We start from the raw sequence: 19,350 nt of genomic DNA on the forward strand, positions 1-19,350 counted from the left end.
CGTTGCCTCGTTCGTTCGTTGTTTCGTTCTTTCGTACCTATGTACGTACGTTCATTCATTAGGTAGTTCGTTTCTTCGTTCGATTGTTCCCTCGTTTCATTTGTTCGTTCTTTCGTCTCATTCGTTCGTTCGTACGTACGTACGTACGTTCGCACGTACGTGCGTACGTTCCTCGGTTTGTTCGTTCGTTGATACGTACGTACGTACATATGTACCTACTTATGTACGTTCGTTTGTTCGTTAGTTCGTTCGTTTGTTCGTTCGTACATATGTACGTTCAATTCTTTGTTCGTTCGTTCAATCGTTCAATCGTTCGTTCGTTCTTTCGTCCGTACGTACGTTCGTCCGTACGTACGTTCGTTCGTTTCTTTGTTCGTTCGTTTGTTCGATCGTTCGTTCGTTCTTATATACGTACTTACGTACATAAATCCGTACATACTTACGGACGTTCGTTCGTTGCCTCTTTCCTTAGTTCTTTCTTTCATCGTTCGTTCGTTCGTTCTGTCGTTCGTATGTACGTTCGTCCGTTTCTTTGCTCGTTCGTTTGTTCGATCGTTCGTTCTTTCTTAGATTCGTACTTACGTACGTAAATCCGTACATACGTACGGACGTTCGTTCGTTGCCTCTTTCCTTATTTCTTTCGTTCTTTCGTACGTACATACGAGCGTTCGTTCATTAGGTCGTTCGTTCGGTCGTTCGTTCGTTCGTTTCATTCGTTCGTTCGTCCGTTCGTTCTGACATACGTTCGTTCGAACGTACGTACGTTCGTTCGTTCTGACATACGTACTTACGTACGTAAATCCGTACATACTTACGGACGTTCGTTCGTTGCGTCTTTCCTTAGTTCTTTCTTTCATCGTTCGTTCGTTCGTTCGTTCTGTCGTTCGTATGTACGTTCGTCCGTTTCTTTGCTCGTTCGTTTGTTCGATCGTTCGTTCTTTCTTAGATGCGTACTTACGTACGTAAATCCGAACATACGTACGGACGTTCGTTCGTTGCCTCTTTCCTTATTTCTTTCGTTCTTTCGTACGTACATACTAGCGTTCGTTCATTAGGTCGTTCGTTTGTTTCATTCTTTCGTTCGTCCGTTCTTTCTGAGATACGTTCGTTCGAACGTACGTACGTTCGTTCGTTCTGACATACGTTCGTTCGGACGTACGTACGTTCAATCGTTCGTTCGTTCGTTCCTTCGCACGTAAGTACGTACGTTTGGTCCGTCGTTCTTTCTTTCGTACCCACGTACATTTTTTTGTTCAATCGTTCGTTCATTCTTTCGTACGTTCGTTCGTTCGTACGTACGTGCGCACGTTCGTTAGTTTGTTTGTTCGTTCGCTCGTTCGTTCTTTCGTACGGTCTTTCGTTCATTCGTTCGTACGTACGTACGTACGTACGTTCGTTCGTTCGTTTGTTCGTACGTACCAACGTTCAATTCTTTGTTCGTTGTTTTTTTTGGTACCTACGTACGTTCGTTCGTTCAATCGTTCGTTCGTTCTTTCGTTCGTACGTACGTTCGTACGTACGTTCGAACGTACGAAACTGACGAAGGAACAAACGAACGAACGAACGAAACAAACTAATGAATGAACTATCGACCGAACGAACGAACGGAAGAAAGAACGAACGAACGAACGAACGAAGGAACAAACGAGCGAACGAACGTAAGAACAAACAAATGAACGAACGTAAGGACAAACGAACGAAAGAATGAATGAACGAACGAACGAACGATCAAACGTACGTACGCATGTACGTAAGCACATATGTACGTAGGTACGTACGTACGTACGTACGAACGAATGAACAAACTAACGACCGAACGAACGAACGAACGAAAGGACAACCGAACGCACGTACGTACGAACGAACGGATGTGAGTACGTACTTACGTACGTACGAAAGAACGAAAGATAGAAAGAATGAACGTACGTACGTTTATAAATAAGTACGTACGAACGATCCAACGAACGAACGTACGTACTTTAGTAAATACGAACGAACGTACGTGCGTAAGAATGACCGAACGCACGTACGTTCGTACGTACAAGCGTACGTTCGTTACTTTGTTCGTTTGTTCGTTCGTTCGTACGTACATATGTACCTACTTACGTACGTTCGTTCGGTCGTTCGTACGTACATACATGCCTACGTTCGTTCGTTCGCTCGTTCGTTCGTACGTTCTTTCGTTCGGTCTTTCGTTCATTCGTTCGTACGTACGCACGTTCGTTCGTACGTACGTACGTACGTGCGTACGTTCGTTAATTTTTTCGTTCGTTAGATTGTTCGTTCGTTCGTTCGTTCGTACATACGTACGTTCAATTATTTGTTCGTTCGTCTGTTCGATCGTTCTTTCGTTCTTACATACGTACTTACGTACGTAAATCCGTACATACGTAAGGACGTTCGTTCGTTGTCTCGTTCAATTATTTGTTCGTTCGTTTGTTCGATCGTTCGTTCGTTCTTACATACGTACTTACGTACGTAAATCCGTACATACGTACGGACGTTCGTTCGTTGCCTCTTTCCTTATTTGTTTCGTTCTTTCGTACGTACATACGAACTTACGTTCATTATGTTGTTCGTTTGTTCGCTCGTTCGTTTCGTTCCTATATTCGTTTCATTCGTTCGTCCGTCCGTATGTTCGTCCGCCCGTACGTTCGTTCGTTCTGACATACGTTTGTTCGTACGTTCGTTCGTTCGTTCGTTCGTTCTTTCATATATATGTACGTAGGAACATACGCACGTTCGTTCGTTCGTTCGTTCGTTCGTTCGTTCGTTCATTCTTTCGTTTTTACATACGTACTTACGTACTTTAATCCGTACATACTTACGGACGTTCGTTCGTTACCTCGTTCGTTCGTTCTTTCGTTCTTTCGTACCTATGTACATACGTTCATTCATTAGGTAGTTCGTTTGTTCGTTCGATTGTTCCTTCGTTTTATTCGTTCGTTCTTTCGTTTCATTCGTTCGTTCATACATAAATCCGTACATACGTACTTAGGTACGTAAACCCGTACATACGTACGGACGTTCGTTCGTTGCTTCTTTCCTTATTTCTTTCGTTCTTTCGTACGTACATACGAACGTTCTTTCATTAGGTCGTTCATTCGGCCTTTCGTACACACGTACGTTTAATTCTTTGTTCGTTCGTTTTTTTCGTACCTACTTACGTTCGTTCGTTCAATCGTTCGTTCGTTCTTTCGTTCGTACGTACGTTCGTACGTACGTTCGTACGTAAGTTCGTACGTACGTTCGTCCGTTTCTTTGTTCGTTCGTTCTTACATACGTACTTACGTACGTATATCCGTACATACGTACCGACGTTCGTTCGTTGTCTCGTTCGTTAGTTCTTTCGTTCTTTCGTACGTACGTACGTACGTTCGTTCATTATGTCGTTCGTTCTTTCCCTCGTTCGATTCGTTCCTACGTTCGTTTCATTCGTTCGTTCGTCCGTCCGTACGTTCGTTCGTTGCCTCGTTCGTTCGTTGTTTCGTTCTTTCGTACCTATGTACGTACGTTCATTCATTAGGTAGTTCGTTTGTTCGTTCGATTGTTCCCTCGTTTCATTTGTTCGTTCTTTCGTCTCATTCGTTCGTTCGTACATACGTACGTACGTTCGCACGTACGTGCGTACGTTCCTCAGTTTGTTCGTTCGATGATACGTACGTACGTACATATGTACCTACTTATGTACGTTCGTTTGTTCGTTAGTTCGTTCGTTTGTTCGTTCGTACATATGTACGTTCAATTCTTTGTTCGTTCGTTCAATCGTTCAATCGTTCGTTCGTTCATTCGTCCGTACGTACGTTCGTCCGTACGTACGTTCGTCCGTTTCTTTGTTCGTTCGTTTGTTCGATCGTTCGTTCGTTCTTATATACGTACTTACGTACATAAATCCGTACATACTTACGGACGTTCGTTCGTTGCCTCTTTCCTTAGTTCTTTCTTTCATCGTTCGTTCGTTCGTTCTGTCGTTCGTATGTACGTTCGTCCGTTTCTTTGCTCGTTCGTTTGTTCGATCGTTCGTTCTTTCTTAGATACGTACTTACGTACGTAAATCCGTACATACGTACGGACGTTCGTTCGTTGCCTCTTTCCTTATTTCTTTCGTTCTTTCGTACGTACATACGAGCGTTCGTTCATTAGGTCGTTCGTTCGGTCGTTCGTTCGTTCGTTTCATTCGTTCGTTCGTCCGTTCGTTCTGACATACGTTCGTTCGAACGTACGTACGTTCGTTCGTTCTGACATACGTACTTACGTACGTAAATCCGTACATACTTACGGACGTTCGTTCGTTGCCTCTTTCCTTAGTTCATTCTTTCATCGTTCGTTCGTTCGTTCGTTCTGTCGTTCGTATGTACGTTCGTCCGTTTCTTTGCTCGTTCGTTTGTTCGATCGTTCGTTCTTTCTTAGATGCGTACTTACGTACGTAAATCCGAACATACGTACGGACGTTCGTTCGTTGCCTCGTTCCTTATTTCTTTCGTTCTTTCGTACGTACATACGAGCGTTCGTTCATTAGGTCGTTCGTTTGTTTCATTCTTTCGTTCGTCCGTTCTTTCTGAGATACGTTCGTTCGAACGTACGTACGTTCGTTCGTTCTGACATACGTTCGTTCGGACGTACGTACGTTCGTTCGTTCGTTCGTTCGTTCCTTCGCTCGTAAGTACGTACGTTTGGTCCGTCGTTCTTTCTTTCGTACCCACGTACATTTTTTCCTTCAATCGTTCGTTCATTCTTTCGTACGTTCGTTAGTTCGTACGTACGTGCGCACGTTCGTTAGTTTGTTTGTTCGTTCGCTCGTTCGTTCTTTCGTACGGTCTTTCGTTCATTCGTTCGTACGTACGTACGTACGTACGTTCATTCGTTCGTTTGTTCGTACGTCCCTACGTTCAATTCTTTGTTCGTTCGTTTTTTTGTTTGGTACCTACATACGTTCGTTCGTTCAATCGTTCGTTCGTTCTTTCGTTCGTACGTACGTTCGTACGTACTTTCGAACGTACGAAACTGCCGAAGGAACAAATGAACGAACGAACGAAACAAACAAATGAACGAACTATACACCGAACGAACGAACGGAAGAAAGAACGAACGAACGAACGAAAGAACAAACGAGCGAACGAACGTAAGAACAAACAAATGAACGAACGTACGGACAAACGAACGAAAGAATGAATGAACGAACGAACGAACGATCAAATGTACGTACGTACGTACGTAAGCACATATGTACGTAGGTACGTACGTACGTACGTTCGAACGAATGAACAAACTAACGACCGAACGAACGAACGAACGAAAGGACAACCGAACGCACGTACGTACGAACGAACGGATGTGAGTACGTACTTACGTACGTACGAAAGAACAAAAGATAGAACGAATGAACGTATGTACGTTTATAAATAAGTACGTACGAACTATCCAACGAACGAACGTACGTACTTTAGTAAATACGAACGAACGTACGTGCGTAAGAATGACCGAACGTACGTACGTTCGTACGTACGCGCGTACGTTCGTTACTTTGTTCGTTTGTTCGTTCGTTCGTACGTACATATGTACCTACTTACGTACGTTCGTTCGGTCGTTCGTACGTACATACATGCCTACGTTCGTTCGTTCGCTCGTTCGTTCGTACGTTCTTTCGTTCGGTCTTTCGTTCATTCGTTCGTACGTACGCACGTTCTTTCGTACGTACGTACCTACGTGCGTACGTTCGTTAATTTTTTCGTTCGTTAGATTGTTCGTTCGTTCGTTCGTTCGTACATACGTACGTTCAATTATTTGTTCGTTCGTCTGTTCGATCGTTCTTTCGTTCTTACATACGTACTTACGTACGTAAATCCGTACATACGTAAGGACGTTCGTTCGTTGTCTCGTTCGTTAGTTCATTAGTTCTTTTGTACGTACGTACGTTCGTTCATTAGGTCGTTCGTTCGTTCGCTCGTTCGTTTCGTTCCTACGTTCGTTTCATTCGTTCATTCGTCCATCCGAACGTTCTTTCTGACATACGTTCGTTCGTTCGTACGTAATTACCTTCGTTCGTACGTACGTGCATACGTTCCTTAGTTTGTTTGTTCGTTCATACGTAAGTATGTACATATGTACCTACATACATACGTTCGTTTGTTCGTTAGTTCTTTCGTTTGTTCGTTCGTACATACGTACGTTCAATTCTTTGTTCGTTTGTTTATTTTTCGTACCTACGTACGTTCGTTCGTTCAATCGTTCGTTCGTTCGTCCGTTTCTTTGTTCGTTCGTTCGTCCGTTTCTTTGTTCGTTCGTTCGTCCGTTTCTTTGTTCGTTCGTTCGTCCGTTTCTTTGTTCCTTCGTTCGTCCGTTTCTTTGTTCGTTCGTTTGTTCGATCGTTCGTTCGTTCTTACATACGTACTTACGTACGTAAATCCGTACATACGTACGGACGTTCGTTCGTTGCCTCTTTCCTTATTTGTTTCGTTCTTTCGTACGTACATACGAACTTACGTTCATTATGTCGTTCGTTTGTTCGCTCGTTCGTTTCGTTCCTATATTCGTTTCATTCGTTCGTCCGTCCGTATGTTCGTCCGTCCGTACGTTCGTTCGTTCTGACATACGTTTGTTCGTACGTTCGTTCGTTCGTTCGTTCTTTCATATATATGTACGTAGGAACATACGCACGTTCGTTCGTTCGTTCGTTCGTTCGTTCGTTCGTTCATTCTTTCGTTTTTACATACGTACTTACGTACTTTAATCCGTACATATTTACGGACGTTCGTTCGTTACCTCGTTCGTTCGTTCTTTCGTTCTTTCGTACCTATGTACATACGTTCATTCATTAGGTAGTTCGTTTGTTCGTTCGATTGTTCCTTCGTTTCATTCGTTCGTTCTTTCGTTTCATTCGTTCGTTCATACATAAATCCGTACATACGTACTTAGGACGTAAACCCGTACATACGTACGGACGTTCGTTCGTTGCTTCTTTCCTTATTTCTTTCGTTCTTTCGTACGTACATACGAACGTTCTTTCATTAGGTCGTTCATTCGGCCTTTCGTACACACGTACGTTTAATTCTTTGTTCGTTCGTTAGTTCTTTCGTTCTTTCGTACGTACGTACGTACGTTCGTTCATTATGTCGTTCGTTCTTTCCCTCGTTCGATTCGTTCCTACGTTCGTTTCATTCGTTCGTTCGTCCATCCGTACGTTCGTTCGTTCTGACATACGTTCGTTCGTTCGTTCGTTCGTTCTTTCATATACATGTACGTAGGAACATACGTACGTTCGTTCGTTCGTTCGTTCGTTCTTTCGTTCATTCTTTCGTTCTTACATACGTACTTCCGTACATAAATCCGTACATACTTACAGACATTCGTTCGTTGCCTCGTTCGTTCGTTGTTTCGTTCTTTCGTACCTATGTACGTACGTTCATTCATTAGGTAGTTCGTTTGTTCGTTCGATTGTTCCCTCGTTTCATTTGTTCGTTCTTTCGTCTCATTCGTTCGTTCGTACGTACGTACGTACGTTCGCACGTACGTGCGTACGTTCCTCGGTTTGTTCGTTCGTTGATACGTACGTACGTACATATGTACCTACTTATGTACGTTCGTTTGTTCGTTAGTTCGTTCGTTTGTTCGTTCGTACATATGTACGTTCAATTCTTTGTTCGTTCGTTCAATCGTTCAATCGTTCGTTCGTTCTTTCGTCCGTACGTACGTTCGTCCGTACGTACGTTCGTTCGTTTCTTTGTTCGTTCGTTTGTTCGATCGTTCGTTCGTTCTTATATACGTACTTACGTACATAAATCCGTACATACTTACGGACGTTCGTTCGTTGCCTCTTTCCTTAGTTCTTTCTTTCATCGTTCGTTCGTTCGTTCTGTCGTTCGTATGTACGTTCGTCCGTTTCTTTGCTCGTTCGTTTGTTCGATCGTTCGTTCTTTCTTAGATACGTACTTACGTACGTAAATCCGTACATACGTACGGACGTTCGTTCGTTGCCTCTTTCCTTATTTCTTTCGTTCTTTCGTACGTACATACGAGCGTTCGTTCATTAGGTCGTTCGTTCGGTCGTTCGTTCGTTCGTTTCATTCGTTCGTTCGTCCGTTCGTTCTGACATACGTTCGTTCGAACGTACGTACGTTCGTTCGTTCTGACATACGTACTTACGTACGTAAATCCGTACATACTTACGGACGTTCGTTCGTTGCGTCTTTCCTTAGTTCTTTCTTTCATCGTTCGTTCGTTCGTTCGTTCTGTCGTTCGTATGTACGTTCGTCCGTTTCTTTGCTCGTTCGTTTGTTCGATCGTTCGTTCTTTCTTAGATGCGTACTTACGTACGTAAATCCGAACATACGTACGGACGTTCGTTCGTTGCCTCTTTCCTTATTTCTTTCGTTCTTTCGTACGTACATACGAGCGTTCGTTCATTAGGTCGTTCGTTTGTTTCATTCTTTCGTTCGTCCGTTCTTTCTGAGATACGTTCGTTCGAACGTACGTACGTTCGTTCGTTCTGACATACGTTCGTTCGGACGTACGTACGTTCATTCGTTCGTTCGTTCGTTCCTTCGCACGTAAGTACGTACGTTTGGTCCGTCGTTCTTTCTTTCGTACCCACGTACATTTTTTTGTTCAATCGTTCGTTCATTCTTTCGTACGTTCGTTCGTTCGTACGTACGTGCGCACGTTCGTTAGTTTGTTTGTTCGTTCGCTCGTTCGTTCTTTCGTACGGTCTTTCGTTCATTCGTTCGTACGTACGTACGTACGTACGTACGTACGTACGTTCGTTCGTTCGTTTGTTCGTACGTACCTACGTTCAATTCTTTGTTCGTTGTTTTTTTTGGTACCTACGTACGTTCGTTCGTTCAATCGTTCGTTCGTTCTTTCGTTCGTACGTACGTTCGTACGTACGTTCGAACGTACGAAACTGACGAAGGAACAAACGAACGAACGAACGAAACAAACTAATGAACGAACTATCGACCGAACGAACGAACGGAAGAAAGAACGAACGAACGAACGAACGAAAGAACAAACGAGCGAACGAACGTAAGAACAAACAAATGAACGAACGTAAGGACAAACGAACGAAAGAATGAATGAACGAACGAACGAACGATCAAACGTACGTACGCATGTACGTAAGCACATATGTACGTAGGTACGTACGTACGTACGTACGAACGAATGAACAAACTAACGACCGAACGAACGAACGAACGAAAGGACAACCGAACGCACGTACGTACGAACGAACGGATGTGAGTACGTACTTACGTACGTACGAAAGAACGAAAGATAGAACGAATGAACGTACGTACGTTTATAAATAAGTACGTACGAACGATCGAACGAACGAACGTACGTACTTTAGTAAATACGAACGAACGTACGTGCGTAAGAATGACCGAACGCACGTACGTTCGTACGTACGCGCGTACGTTCGTTACTTTGTTCGTTTGTTCGTTCGTTCGTACGTACATATGTACCTACTTACGTACGTTCGTTCGGTCGTTCGTACGTACATACATGCCTACGTTCGTTCGTTCGTACATACGTACGTTCAATTATTTGTTCGTTCGTCTGTTCGATCGTTCTTTCGTTCTTACATACGTACTTACGTACGTAAATCCGTACATACGTAAGGACGTTCGTTCGTTGTCTCGTTCAATTATTTGTTCGTTCGTTTGTTCGATCGTTCGTTCGTTCTTACATACGTACTTACGTACGTAAATCCGTACATACGTACGGACGTTCGTTCGTTGCCTCTTTCCTTATTTGTTTCGTTCTTTCATATACATGTACGTAGGAACATACGTACGTTCGTTCGTTCGTTCGTTCGTTCTTTCGTTCATTCTTTCGTCCTTACATACGTACTTCCGTACATAAATCCGTACGTACTTACAGACATTCGTTCGTTGCCTCGTTCGTTCGTTGTTTCGTTCTTTCGTACCTATGTACGTACGTTCATTCATTAGGTAGTTCGTTTGTTCGTTCGATTGTTCCCTCGTTTCATTTGTTCGTTCTTTCGTCTCATTCGTTCGTTCGTACATACGTACGTACGTTCGCACGTACGTGCGTACGTTCCTCAGTTTGTTCGTTCGTTGATACGTACGTACGTACATATGTACCTACATATGTACGTTCGTTTGTTCGTTAGTTCGTTCGTTTGTTCGTTCGTACATATGTACGTTCAATTCTTTGTTCGTTCGTTCAATCGTTCAATCGTTCGTTCGTTCTTTCGTCCGTACGTACGTTCGTCCGTACGGACGTTCGTTCGTTTCTTTGTTCGTTCGTTTGTTCGATCGTTCGTTCGTTCTTATATACGTACTTACGTACATAAATCCGTACATACTTACGGACGTTCGTTCGTTGCCTCTTTCCTTAGTTCTTTCTTTCATCGTTCGTTCGTTCGTTCTGTCGTTCGTATGTACGTTCGTCCGTTTCTTTGCTCGTTCGTTTGTTCGATCGTTCGTTCTTTCTTAGATACGTACTTACGTACGTAAATCCGTACATACGTACGGACGTTCGTTCGTTGCCTCTTTCCTTATTTCTTTCGTTCTTTCGTACGTACATACGAGCGTTCGTTCATTAGGTCGTTCGTTCGGTCGTTCGTTCGTTCGTTTCATTCGTTCGTTCGTCCGTTCGTTCTGACATACGTTCGTTCGAACGTACGTACGTTCGTTCGTTCTGACATACGTACTTACGTACGTAAATCCGTACATACTTACGGACGTTCGTTCGTTGCGTCTTTCCTTAGTTCTTTCTTTCATCGTTCGTTCGTTCGTTCGTTCTGTCGTTCGTATGTACGTTCGTCCGTTTCTTTGCTCGTTCGTTTGTTCGATCGTTCGTTCTTTCTTAGATGCGTACTTACGTACGTAAATCCGAACATACGTACGGACGTTCGTTCGTTGCCTCTTTCCTTATTTCTTTCGTTCTTTCGTACGTACATACGAGCGTTCGTTCATTAGGTCGTTCGTTTGTTTCATTCTTTCGTTCGTCCGTTCTTTCTGAGATACGTTCGTTCGAACGTACGTACGTTCGTTCGTTCTGACATACGTTCGTTCGGACGTACGTACGTTCATTCGTTCGTTCGTTCGTTCCTTCGCACGTAAGTACGTACGTTTGGTCCGTCGTTCTTTCTTTCGTACCCACGTACATTTTTTTGTTCAATCGTTCGTTCATTCTTTCGTACGTTCGTTCGTTCGTACGTACGTGCGCACGTTCGTTAGTTTGTTTGTTCGTTCGCTCGTTCGTTCTTTCGTACGGTCTTTCGTTCATTCGTTCGTACGTACGTACGTACGTACGTTCGTTCGTTCGTTTGTTCGTACGTACCTACGTTCAATCGTTCGTTCGTTCTTTCGTTCGTACGTACGTTCGTACGTACGTTCTAACGTACGAAACTGACGAAGGAACAAACGAACGAACGAACGAAACAAACTAATGAACGAACTATACACCGAACGAACGAACGGAAGAAAGAACGAACGAACGAACGAAAGAACAAACGAGCGAACGAACGTAAGAACAAACAAATGAACGAACGTACGGACAAACGAACGAAAGAATGAATGAACGAACGAACGAACGATCAAATGTACGTACGTACGTACGTAAGCACATATGTACGTAGGTACGTACGTACGTACGTTCGAACGAATGAACAAACTAACGACCGAACGAACGAACGAACGAAAGGACAACCGAACGCACGTACGTACGAACGAACGGATGTGAGTACGTACTTACGTACGTACGAAAGAACAAAAGATAGAACGAATGAACGTATGTACGTTTATAAATAAGTACGTACGAACTATCCAACGAACGAACGTACGTACTTTAGTAAATACGAACGAACGTACGTGCGTAAGAATGACTGAACGTACGTACGTTCGTACGTACGCGCGTACGTTCGTTACTTTGTTCGTTTGTTCGTTCGTTCGTACGTACATATGTACCTACTTACGTACGTTCGTTCGGTCGTTCGTACGTACATACATGCCTACGTTCGTTCGTTCGCTCGTTCGTTCGTACGTTCTTTCGTTCGGTCTTTCGTTCATTCGTTCGTACGTACGCACGTTCTTTCGTACGTACGTACCTACGTGCGTACGTTCGTTAATTCTTTCGTTCGTTAGATTGTTCGTTCGTTCGTTCGTACATACGTACGTTCAATTATTTGTTCGTTCGTCTGTTCGATCGTTCTTTCGTTCTTACATACGTACTTACGTACGTAAATCCGTACATACGTAAGGACGTTCGTTCGTTGTCTCGTTCGTTAGTTCATTAGTTCTTTTGTACGTACGTACGTTCGTTCATTAGGTCGTTCGTTCGTTCGCTCGTTCGTTTCGTTCCTACGTTCGTTTCATTCGTTCGTTCGTCCGTCCGAACGTTCGTTCTGACATACGTTCGTTCGTTCTGACATACGTTCGTTCGTTCGTACGTAAGTACCTTCGTTCGTACGTACATGCATACGTTCCTTAGTTTGTTTGTTCGTTCATACGTAACGAAAGAACAAACGAGCGAACGAACGTAAGAACAAACAAATGAACGAACGTACGGACACACGAACGAAAGAATGAATGAACGAACGAACGAACGATCAAATGTACGTACGTACGTACGTAAGCACATATGTACGTAGGTACGTACGTACGTACGTTCGAACGAATGAACAAACTAACGACCGAACGAACGAACGAACGAAAGGACAACCGAACGCACGTACGTACGAACGAACGGATGTGAGTACGTACTTACGTACGTACGAAAGAACGAAAGATAGAACGAATGAACGTATGTACGTTTATAAATAAGTACGTACGAACTATCCAACGAACGAACGTACGTACTTTAGTAAATACGAACGAACGTACGTGCGTAAGAATGACCGAACGTACGTACGTTCGTACGTACGCGCGTACGTTCGTTACTTTGTTCGTTTGTTCGTTCGTTCGTACGTACATATGTACCTACTTACGTACGTTCGTTCGGTCGTTCGTACGTACATACATGCCTACGTTCGTTCGTTCGCTCGTTCGTTCGTACGTTCTTTCGTTCGGTCTTTCGTTCATTCGTTCGTACGTACGCACGTTCGTTCGTACGTGCGTACGTTCGTTAATTTTTTCGTTCGTTAGATTGTTCGTTCGTTCGTTCGTACATACGTACGTTCAATTATTTGTTCGTTCGTCTGTTCGATCGTTCTTTCGTTCTTACATACGTACTTACGTACGTAAATCCGTACATACGTAAGGACGTTCGTTCGTTGTCTCGTTCGTTAGTTCATTAGTTCTTTTGTACGTACGTACGTTCGTTCATTAGGTCGTTCGTTCGTTCGCTCGTTCGTTTCGTTCCTACGTTCGTTTCATTGGTTCGTTCGTCCGTCCGAACGTTCGTTCTGACATACGTTCGTTCGTTCTGACATACGTTCGTTCGTTCGTACGTAAGTACCTTCGTTCGTACGTACATGCATACGTTCCTTAGTTTGTTTGTTCGTTCATACGTAACGAAAGAACAAACGAGCGAACGAACGTAAGAACAAACAAATGAACGAACGTACGGACACACGAACGAAAGAATGAATGAACGAACGAACGAACGATCAAATGTACGTACGTACGTACGTAAGCACATATGTACGTAGGTACGTACGTACGTACGTTCGAACGAATGAACAAACTAACGACCGAACGAACGAACGAACGAAAGGACAACCGAACGCACGTACGTACGAACGAACGGATGTGAGTACGTACTTACGTACGTACGAAAGAACGAAAGATAGAACGAATGAACGTATGTACGTTTATAAATAAGTACGTACGAACTATCCAACGAACGAACGTACGTACTTTAGTAAATACGAACGAACGTACGTGCGTAAGAATGACCGAACGTACGTACGTTCGTACGTACGCGCGTACGTTCGTTACTTTGTTCGTTTGTTCGTTCGTTCGTACGTACATATGTACCTACTTACGTACGTTCGTTCGGTCGTTCGTACGTACATACATGCCTACGTTCGTTCGTTCGCTCGTTCGTTCGTACGTTCTTCCGTTCGGTCTTTCGTTCATTCGTTCGTACGTACGCACGTTCGTTCGTACGTGCGTACGTTCGTTAATTTTTTCGTTCGTTAGATTGTTCGTTCGTTCGTTCGTTCGTACATACGTACGTTCAATTATTTGTTCGTTCGTCTGTTCGATCGTTCTTTCGTTCTTACATACGTACTTACGTACGTAAATCCGTACATACGTAAGGACGTTCGATCGTTGTCTCGTTCGTTAGTTCTTTAGTTCTTTTGTACGTACGTACGTTCGTTCATTAGGTCGTTCGTTCATTCGCTCGTTCGTTTCGTTCCTACGTTCGTTTCATTCGTTCGTTCGTCCGTCCGAACGTTCGTTCTGACATACGTTCGTTCGTTCTGACATACGTTCGTTCGTTCGTACGTAAGTACCTTCGTTCGTACGTACATGCATACGTTCCTTGTTCCATCGTTCGTGCATTCTTACATACGTACTTACGTACGTAAATCCGTACGTACGTACGGACGTTCGTTCGTTGCCTCGTTCATTAGTTCTTTCGTACGTATGTACGTACGTTCGTTCATTAGGTAGTTCGTTCGTTCGTTCGTTCATGTGTACGTACGTATATATGTACCTACTTATGTACGTTCGTTTGTTCGTTAGTTCGTTCGTTTGTTCATTCGTATATACGTACGTTCAATTATTTCTTCGTTCGTTTATTTTTCGTACCTACGTACCTTCGTTCGTTCAATCGTTCGTTCGTTCGTTCTTTCGTTCGTACGTACGTTCGTCCGTTTCTTTGCTCGTTCGTTTGTTCGATCGTTCGTTCGTTCTTACATACGTACATACGTACGTATATCCGTACATGCGTACGGACGTTTGTTCGTTGCCTTTTTCCTTATTTCTTCGTACGTACATACGAACGTTCGTTCGTTCGTTGGTTTCATTCGTTCGTTCGTACGTTCGTTTCATTCGTTCGTTCGTCCGTCCGTACGTTCGTTCGTTCCTTTGCACGTACGTACGTTTGTTCGTGCGTCCGTACGTACGTGCGCACGCTCGTTAGTTTGTTTGTTCGTTCGCTCGTTTGTTCGTACGTTCATTCGTACGCTCTTTCGTTCATTCGTTCGTACGTACGTACGTTCGTTCGAACGTACGTACGTGCGTACGTTCTTGAATTCGTTCTTTCGTTCGTTTCCTTGTTCGTTCGTTTGTTCGATCGTTCGTTCGTTCGTTTCATTCGTTCGTTCGTTCGTTCGTTCTGACATACGTTCGTTCGTTCGTTCGTTCATTCATATATATGTATGTAGGAACATAGTACGTTTGTTCGTACGTTCATTCGTACGTACGTACGTACGTTCGTTCGTACGTACGTACGTACGTTCGTTCGTACGTACGTGCATAGTTCCTTAGTTTGTTTGTTCGTTCATACGTACGTACGTACGTACATATGTACCTACTTACGTACGTTCGTTTGTTGGTTAGTTCGTTCGTTTGTTCGTTCATACATACGTACGTTCAATTCTTTGTTCGTTTGTTTATTTTTCGTACCTACGAACATTCGTTCGTTCAATCGTTCGTTCGTTCGTTCTTTCGTTCGTACTTACGTTTGTCCGTTTCTTTGCTCGTTCGTTTGTTCGATCGTTCGTTCGTTCTTACATACGTACTTACGTATATAAATCTGTACATACGTACGCATGTTCGTTCGTTGCCTCGTTCATTAGTTATTTCGTTCTTTCGTTCGTTCATACTTACGTTTGTTCATGAGGACGTTCTTTCGTACGGTCTTTCGTTTATTCGTTCGTACGTACGTACGTTCGTTCGTTCGTTCGTACGTACGTACGTGCGTACGTTCGTGAATTTGTTCGTTCGTTAGATTGTTCGTTCGTTCGTTTGTTCGTACATACGTACGTTCAATTCTTTGTTCGTTCGTTTATTTTTCGTACCTACGTATGTTCGTTCGTTCAATCGTTCGTTCGTTCTTTCGTTCGTACGCACGTTCGTTCGTTTCGTTGTTCGCTCGTTTGTTCGATCGTTCGTTCGTTCGTTTCATTCGTTCGTTCGTTCATTCGTTCTGACATACGTTCGTTCGGACGTACGTTCGTTCGTTCGTTCATTCGTTCGTTCGTTCATTCATATATATGTATGTAGGAACATAGTACGTTTGTTCGTACGTTCTTTCGTACGTACGTACGTAGTTCGTTCATTAGATCGTTCATTCGTTTGTTCGTCCGTCCGTACGTTCATTCTTTCTGACATACGTTCGTTCGAACGTACGTACGTTTGTTCTTTCGTTCGTTCGTTCGTTCATTCATATATATGTACGTAGTAACATACTACGTTCGTTCGTTCGTTCGGTGGTTTGCTTCGTTCTTCCGTACGTACGTACGATAATTCGTTCGTTCGTTCGTTCATTCATATATTTGTACGTAGAAACACACGTACGTTCGCTCGTACGTTCTTTCGTTCATTCGTTCCTACGTACGTGCGTACGTTCCTTAGTTTGTTCGTTCGTTTGTACGTACGTACATATGTACCTACTTATGTACGTTCGTGTGTTCGTTAGTTCGTTCGTTTCTTCGTTCGTACATACGTACGTTCAATTCTTTGTTCGTTCGTTTATTTTTCGTACCTACGTACGTTCGTTCGTTCAATCGTTCGTTCGTTCGTTCATACGTACGTTCGTCCGTTTCCTTGTTCGTTCGTTTGTTCGATCGTTCGTTCGTCATTACATACGTACTTACGTACGTAAATCCGTACATACGTACGGACGTTCGTTCGTTGCCTCGTTCGTTAGTTCTCTCGTTCTATCGTACGTACGTACGTTCATTCATTAGGACGTTCGTTTGTTCGTTCGTTGGTTTCATTCGTTCGTTCGTTTCATTCGTCCGTCCGTACGTTCGTTCGTTCTGACATACGTTCGTTCGTTCTGACATACGTTAGTTCGAACGTACGTACGTTTGTCCGTTCGTTAGTTCGTTCGTTCGTTCGTTCGTTCATTCATATATATGTACGTAGGAACATAGTACGTTCATTCGTTCGTTCGTTCGTTCGTTTGTTTCGTTCTTCCATACGTACGTATAATAATTTGTTCGTTCGTTCGTCTGTTCGTTCTTTCCTTCGCACTTACGTACGTACGTTTGTTCGTTCGTACGTTCTTTCGTACGCACGTACATTTTTTCGTTCAATCGTTCGTTCAATCTTTCGTACGTTCGTTCGTACCTTCGTACGTACATGCGCACGTTTGTTAATTTGTTCATTCGTTCGCTCGTTCGTTCGTAGTTCTTTCATACGTTATTTCGTTCATTCGTTCGTACGCACGTGCGTACGTTCGTTCGTTCATTCGTACGTACGTACGTGCGTGCTTTCATTAGTTTGTTCGTTCGGTAGTTTGTTCGTTCGTTCGTTCGTTTGCTCGTTCGTACATACGTACGTTCAATTCTTTGTTCGTTCGTGTTTTTTCGTACCTACATACGTTCGTTCGTTCAATCGTTCGTTCTTTCGTTCTTTCTTTCGTACGTACGTTCGTCCGTTTCTTTGTTAGCTCGTTTGTTCGATCGTTCGAAACACCCTTACATACGTACTTACGTACGTAAATCCGTGCGTACGTACGGACGTTCGTTCGTTGCCTCGTTCGTTAGTTCTTTCGTACGTATTTAAGTACGTTCGTTCATTAGGTAGTTCGTTCATTCGTTCGTTCGTCTCATTCGTTCGTTTTATTCTTTCGTTCGTCCGTCTGTACGTACGTACTTTCGTTCGTTCATGCGTACATACGTTCGTTCGTTCGTTCGTTCGTTCGTACGTACGTACGTACGTTCTTTCGTTCATTCGTTCGTACGTACGTACGTTCGTTCGTACGTACGTGCATACGTTCCTTAGTTTGTTCGTTCGTTCATACGTACGTACGTATATATGTACCTACTTATGTACGTTCGTTTGTTCGTTTGTTCGTTCGTATATACGTACGTTCAATTATTTGTTCGTTCGTTTATTTTTCGTACCTACGAACGTTAGTTCGTTCAATCGTTCGTTCGTTCTTTCCTTCGTACGTACGTTCGTCCGTTTCTTTGCTCGTTCGTTTGTTCGATCGTTCGTTCGTTCGTTCTTTCGTTCGTACGTACGTTCGTCCGTTTCTTTGCTCGTTCGTTTGTTCGATCGTTCGTTCGTTCGTTCTTTCGTTCGTACGTACGTTCGTCCGTTTCTTTGCTCGTTCGTTTGTTCGATCGTTCGTTCGTTTTTACATACGTACTTACGTACCTAAATCCATACATACGTACGGACGTTTGTTCTTTGCCTTTTTCCTTATTTCTTTCGTTCTTTAGTACGTACATACGAACGTTCGTTCGTTCGTTCGTTCGTTCGTTCGTTTCATTCGTTCGTTCGTTCGTTTCATTCGTTCGTTCGTCCGTCCGTACGTTCGTTCGTTCTGACATACGTTCGATCGAACGTACGTACGTTCGTTCGTTCTGACATACGTTCGTTCGAACCTACGTACGTTCGTTCGTTCCTTCTGACATACGTACGTTCGGGCGTTCGTTCGTTCGTTCGTTCGTTCGTTCGTTCGTTCGTTCGTTCATTCATATATATGTATGTAGGAACATAGTACGTTTGTTCGTACGTTCTTTCGTACGTACGTACGTTCGTTCGTACGTACGTGCATAGTTCTTTAGTTTGTTTGTTCGTTCATACGTACGTACGTACATATGTACCTACTTATGTACGTTCGTTTGTTGGTTAGTTCGTTCGTTTGTTCGTTCGTACATACGTACGTTCAATTCTTTGTTCGCTCGTTTATTTTTCGTACCAACGAACATTCGTTCGTTCAATCGTTTGTTCGTTCGTTCTTTTGTTCGTACGTACGTTCGTCCGTTTCTTTGCTCGTTCGTTTGTTCGATCGTTCGTTCGTTCTTACATACGTACTTACGTACATAAATCTGTACATACGTACGCATGTTCGTTCGTTGCCTCGTTCATTAGTTATTTCGTTCTTTCGTTCGTTCATACTTACGTTTGTTCATGAGGACGTTCTTTCGTACGGTCTTTCGTTTATTCGTTCGTACGTACGTACGTTCGTTCGTTCGTTCGTTCGTACGTACGTACGTGCGTACGTTCGTGAATTTGTTCGTTCGTTAGATTGTTCGTTCGTTCGTTTGTTCGTACATACGTACGTTCAATTCTTTGTTCGTTCGTTTATTTTTCGTACCTACGTATGTTCGTTCGTTCAATCGTTCGTTCGTTCTTTCGTTCGTACGCACGTTCGTTCGTTTCGTTGTTCGCTCGTTTGTTCGATCGTTCGTTCGTTCGTTTCATTCGTTCGTTCGTTCATTCGTTCTGACATACGTTCGTTCGGACGTACGTT

Source organism: Octopus bimaculoides, chromosome 21 (genome assembly GCF_046866305.1).
Source record: "Octopus bimaculoides isolate indiv1 chromosome 21, ASM4686630v1, whole genome shotgun sequence".
NCBI classification, from domain to species: domain Eukaryota; kingdom Metazoa; phylum Mollusca; class Cephalopoda; order Octopoda; family Octopodidae; genus Octopus; species Octopus bimaculoides.